The following is a 6,464-nucleotide window of genomic DNA, read 5'->3' as shown; positions in this document are numbered from 1 at the left end:
GCGCAGGCTCAGCGGCCATGGCTCACGGGCCCAGCCGCTTCGCGGCACGTGGGATCCTCTCGAACCGGGGCACAAACCCGCGTCCCCTGCATCGGCAGGCGGACTCTCAACCACTGCGCCACCAGGGAGGCCCGCGCCTCATTCTTGAGGGGCACTGAGGGTGCAGTTTCAACTTCTGTAACTGCTTCTTGCTGAGTGTGGGCACCGTCATACCCTCAGGGAGAGGAGCAGCACTTCTCCCCAACTGGCTTTAGACATGTTTGATTGTACACGGGCCTGAGCCCTGATGGTCCGTATCCCTGAGCACGCACCATTGGTAGTTTTATAGATTCTAACCTTTTGGAGAAAAGGACACCACACAATTTAAGGTACATGGGCCCACATATCAGCAAGAGAACAATGGTTACTAAGCATCCCAGGAAAGGTAGAAACTAAGTGACACAGGAGAGGGCCTGTTTTACCCTGCTCCACAGTTTTCGGCCAGGTTGGGCTGGCTGCTTCTGTTAGCCAAGTTGCTTTTTCCAGGAGCCTGTCTGCACTTTCTCCAATCAGGCCACTTGCATTGATGTAAAACCAACATGATGTATTTTTGGCCAGTGTACAGATCCCTCCCTGGTCAGCTAATAGATCATCTAGGGCAATTCGTTTATCCCAAAATCTCTACTGCTTGGCAAGGCAAAGAGGGTTACTTATCTTTTGTTGCTTTTCGGAAAAGGAGTTTTAGGTCCAAAAGAGATTCACAAGAGTAACCTGGGTGGGGGTGGGTGGGATGTCCATTGCCCCGGGTTGTCTCTCCAAAGGTTGGGGCCTGGATGCCCTCCTCACTCAAGTATGATATACGCATGGAGTGGTCCCCTGCAACTTTAGGGCAGCATGGGTGGTTAGGTTCACCAAGTGGGGTCCGTCCTCCTTAGGAGTGAGCTGATCTTGCGGGCTGCTGGTTTTCCAGGTTTTTAGGTTCCCTCAGTCTCCTGGCCAGAAGGGGTGTGCGGCCAGGTCAGTGGGTGTAGGCGGCACCTGGTTACCGTATTCCGTGAGAGATTTCATGGTTTCTGCTATGTGAAGGGGCATATTTGAGTTGTTCCATTTCAAGGAGGTTAAGGTGTCCCTCCTCTCAGGCTTGGGGAACGGATCTATCATACATGAATTCAAATGCACTTACCTTTAACTTTACCTTTAATGCGCTTACCCTTGGGGCCAAGCACATGCAGAGCAGGGCAATCAGAAGCAATGTAATCCAGCTTTCTTGAGTTTCCTGACATAGCTTGGTTAAGGCCCATTTCAAGTTCTGATTGGATCTCTCCAGTTTCCCTGAGGATTGGGGTCTCCAGGCTGAGTGCAAGGTCCGTTTTATGCTCAGGGCACTCGTTATCCCCTTCCTCACTTGAGACACAAATGCTGGACCATTATCACTTTCTAGGGACCCAGGGAACCCAAACCTGGGGATTATTTCTTTCAGTAATGCCTTAACCACTTCAGCTGCCGTTTCAGTTCTAGCAGGGAATATTTCTGTTCACCCAGAAATGTGTCTACTAGCAGCAAGAGATACCTGAAATTGTCCAGGACTCTCAGCATGACAGTGAAATCAGTCCGCCAGTCTTCTCCAGGATATGTCCCTCTGGTCTGCATGGACCTTATTTGGGGGCCTCTGGGGGGTGTGGTTTTGGAGTTGTTCCTTGTGCAGATAGGGCATGTCTCCATTATCTGACTGATTATACTTTTCATGCCAGGAGTTACCATAACCTCTACTGACTAATTTTATAGGGCTTTCCTTCCATAGTGAATTCCTTGATGGGTCTCCCTGATGGCTTGGCAAGCTACAGTTTGGGGAAAGAAGTGTTGTCCCTGTTCATTAACTAGCCACCCATAGCTCCCTAAATTTCTAGTGAAGTCCCATTTTGGGTCTTTGTCTAATTCTTCCTTTGTGTAGATTGGGGAATAATTGAATGGATCTAGCCTTTGAGCTATGAGGGGTAGATGCCAAAATCTATGTATAGGTTTTTGTTTTTTGATTACCATGAGATTTACATATAACAACACATTTATTATATATATATATATTTAGGTTGAATACCTTTTAGGTTCAAACACATTCCAACAACCCTACAATTTACCTTCCCCTTTATGTTTAATGTTTTTGATGTCATGTTTTACATTTTTTTTGTTTTGTGTATCCCTTAACTAGTTATTGTGGATATAGATGATTTTACTACTTTTTCTTTTAACTGTTCTTTTTACTTGCTTTATAAGTGGTTGATCTATTATCTATTATCTGTATGTTTGCCTTTACCAGTGAGATTTTCCCTTTCATAATTTTTATATTTCAAATTGTGGTCTTTTCTTTTATGCTTAGAGAGCTCCCTTTAACATTTCTTATAAAGCCGGTTTAGTAATGCTGAACATTTTTAACTTTTGCTTGTCTGTGTAACTGTCTGTCCTTCAAATCTGAATAATAATCTTGCCAGATAGAGTATTCTCAGTTGTAGTTTTTTTCTTTCACCATTTTGAATATATTGTTCCATTTCCTTATGACCTGCAAAGTTTATGCTGAAAAATCAGTTAATAACCATATGGGAGTTTCCTTATATGTAAATGCTTTTCCCTTGCTGATTTTAAGCTCCTCCATCTTTAATTTTCACCATTTTAATTATAATATATCTTGGTGTGGACCTGTTTGTTTTCATCCTGTTTGGGACTCTTTGTGATTCCTGGACTTGGATGTCTGTTTTCTTCCCCAGGTTAGAGATGTTTTCAGTTATTATTTCTTCAGATAAGTTCTCTGCCACTTTTTCTCTCTCTTCTCCTTCTGGGACGCCTGTGATGTGAATGTTAGTACACTTGATGTTGTCCCAGAGGTCTCTTAAACTATCCTCATTTAAAAAAATTCTTTTTACTCTTTTCTGTTCAGCTTGGGTGATTTCCACTACTCTGTCTTCTAGATCACTGATCAATTCCTTTGTATCATCTAATTTACTGTTTATTCTTTCCATTGTATTCAGTTATTGTATTTTTCAGCTCTGGTTCTTCTTTATATCAATATTTTCTAACTTTTTGTTAAACTTTTCACTGTGTTCCTCTCTTCTTATCCTGAGTTCAGTGAGCATCTTTTTGATTATTACCTTGAACTCTTTATTGGATAGATTGCTTATGTCCCCTTTGTTTGGTTCTTTTTCTGAGGTCATATCTTATTTCTTCATTTGGAACATATTCCTCTGTCTCCTTATTTTGCCCAATTCTTTGTATCTATTTCTAAGTGTTAGGTCAGTGGGTTACATTTCCTGATCATGGAGAAGTGGCCTTATGTAGGAGAGGTCCTATGGGACCCAGCAGCATGCTCCCCTCTTGTCACCAGAGTTATATGCTCTAGGAGTGCTCTTATGTGGGCTGCATGTGCCCTTCTCTTGTGGTGGGGCCAACTACTGTAGGCACACTGGTTGGCAGGCCTGGCTCCCAGCCCAGCTGACTACAAGAACGTGACTTTATAGTGGCTGCAGGTCCATTAGAAGGTGAGGTAGGCTTTCCATGTGATTGGCTGAATGGATGGGCACGGGGGTAGGAGGCGCATGTTGGTGTCAGCCTGCTAGAAGTTTGGGCCGGGTCCCCGTGTGACCTGGGAGGGGTATATGGAGCTGGTGCTAGCTAACTGGTGGGTGGGGTTGGGCCCCTGCATAACTGTCTACGTGGCCCAGAGTGCTCTGGGCTGGTGCCCACTTGCTGGTGGGGTAGGTAAGCTCCTGGTGGTAATTAGGCTAGAGGGAGGATTCCAAAATGACTCTTGCCAGTACCAGTGTTATTGCTGTAGAACGAGCTTCCCAAATTGACTGCTGCCTGCATCTCCGTCCTCAGGGGGCGTCCCAGGTGTCTCCTGTCTTTGGGAGGGCCTCCAAGATGAACAAATGGGTCTGACTGAGGCTCCTTTCAGACTACTTCCCCTGCACCAGGATTCAGAACATGTGAAATTTTGTGCACACCCTTCAAAAGCAGTCTTTGTTTCCTGTCGCTTTCTAGGTCTCCTGAACATAAGCCTCACTGGTTTTCAAAGCCAGATGTCTTGGGGGCTTGTCTTCATGGTGAAGGACCCTTATGCTGGGGATTCTAATGTGGGGCTTGGAGCTCTTGCCCCTTGGGGAGGACTTTACAATTGTGATATTCCTCCCATCTGTGGGTTGCTGACTGGGGTCCTGACTATACCACGTGTCTGCCCCTCCTATTCATCTCATTGTGACTATGTCTTTTGTTGTGGAAAATCTTTTCTGTTAGCTTTCAGGTTGTTTTCATAGATAGTTGCTTTGTAAGTAGTTGTAATTTTGGTGTGTCTGTGGGAGAAGGTGTGCTCGGGGTCTTCCTACTCTGCCATCTTGACCTCTGTAACTGTTATTATTTTTTAAAAGTTCAAGGGATTTCTGGTGTTTGTTGGAGTATTTATGGGCCACTTAAAGATCTGTCCCTGAGAAGTCTGAGTTCTATCCTTGCTCAGCAGGTCTACCCCTATGTTTGCAGGCCTGGGGCAAGAGTTCAAATTGAGGTCCACTAATCATAAGTTTAAATACTTAAAAGTTATCAAACTAATACACTGTTACATAATATATACTCTGTAACTCCCTTGACAAATATAGCTTCATAATAGTTTGGAAGGCCAGGTTATAATTCTTGGACTCCTTGGTGATATTGTGGCCTGCCCTCCTTCAGTTCCCACCTCCAGTTCCATCCTACACTGCAGGGACCTTGTGGTTAATTCTATCCTTAGTTTAAACAAAACAAAACAAAAATAGCTGGCTTTGGCCATCTGTTGGTCTTTGGTTTGTAGTCTTCCTTTAGGAGGATAGACCTAGGAAGAATCCCACCCACGTTCTGCAAGAGAGCTTGGGGTCATTTGGGCAAGGAAATCTGGGGTTCTGGGTATCCAGAGTGTGTAGGAGTGGGGACATGGGTTCCGGAAGGGGCATACTCTATTTTTGGGTAGATTCCTTGGCTCTGGAGGAGAACCGGAGTGTGAGGTCTACAGTGTGAGGTCCAGGTCATGGGCCACATCTGCGCTGGCCAAAGAATGGTTCTGCCTTTCAGTTTTGCATGGCAGTTTTGCATGGCCATGGTAGAAGCAGACTCTGGCCAGTCACAGGTGCTGGCAGGTGGAGGACAAAGTAGGGTATAGCTAGTACTTTTTCCTACCATATATTACTGAATAACTAAAAAAAAAATTATGTCGATATGAAGTTTCTGGAAAAATTCTCAGCAGGTGTTTGGAACCTCATCACCCTTCCTTCACACTGACTCTCTTAGCCTGGAGCTCACTCATCAAACTGTGAAATTGAGATCATTGCCTGAATTATTCCATTGTTTTGCTCTTCCTTAGCTTCAGTTATCTTGATAATTCAAGAGGATGTAACTCTTTAATCTAGATTTCAGATACTTGCTGTTCAATCTCCTCTATTTTGTTTTTTGACTTGGTTTGTTGAATAAGTCTTTGGATTCATGATTTTCTCTAGACTTAGAATTTAAAGGAAGATATTCTTTCTCCACTTTTTTAAGTTTCAAGGTATATTTGCCACCATGGAAAAAGACATGTAAATACAGTTACAGAAAAATACATCAAGAGTTATTTTGGATATTATGTTGATTGAGAAAAATAAAATTTTATTTCTCTAATAATCATTGTTTATTTCATTCATAGAGGAGAAAAAATTAAGTTCTTGTGTGCTAAGTTTAAATATACTTTAAGGCAAAAAATTAATGTATAATATTACATTATATTAATATATATCCGTCTTTAACTTGAAGATAGTTAAAAAACAAACTTGAAAATATTTGCTTTGCTGTGTAGACTTTTCAGCAGTTATTTTTAAAGACTGAGGAATTAAGCACCTGTCATTTTTGCCAGCTGGTGTAGATGTTAAAAATTACTGTCACTCTTCCGCCTGCTACTCTATTTTGCACCTGCTACAACTTGAGTTATGGGCATCTTACACATGGTAATTTAATAAGGGTAGGTCCCATGACAGGGTACTAGATTGTTATCCCATGGGGAGTTAAAGCAGTTTTATGAGGTCTTGAGAGAAAAATATTAAATATGAAGCTTGAGAACAAAAAATTTAGTGCCTTGTAGACATCACGTTTTTCTAATTGAGAAGTGTTAAAGGAGTGTAGAAGATGGGAAATTTAGCCACATATTCCAAAGCAGAAATGACCCTTTTATGATTGGACTGTTTGTACCAGTCAATTTCTCTACATGCTGACATTTATAGTTTTTAAAAACACATTTTATTTCCTGATGTAACAACCAAATACAAATATGTATTGAGAGCTACTCTGTTCAGTATGGTATGCATGAGCCACATGTGGCTATTTATATTAATTAAAATGAGATACAATTAAAAATTCAATTCTGCAGTCACACTAGCCACATTTCAGTCAACAAATGTGGTTAGTGATTACCATACAGAACGATGTAGATAGAAATTTCCATT

This window comes from Monodon monoceros, unplaced genomic scaffold, assembly GCF_005190385.1.
Source record: "Monodon monoceros isolate NGI ecotype Baffin Bay Population unplaced genomic scaffold, NGI_Narwhal_1 Super_Scaffold_16, whole genome shotgun sequence".
NCBI classification, from domain to species: Eukaryota; Metazoa; Chordata; class Mammalia; order Artiodactyla; family Monodontidae; genus Monodon; species Monodon monoceros.
Note: the sequence above shows the minus strand (reverse complement) of the source record.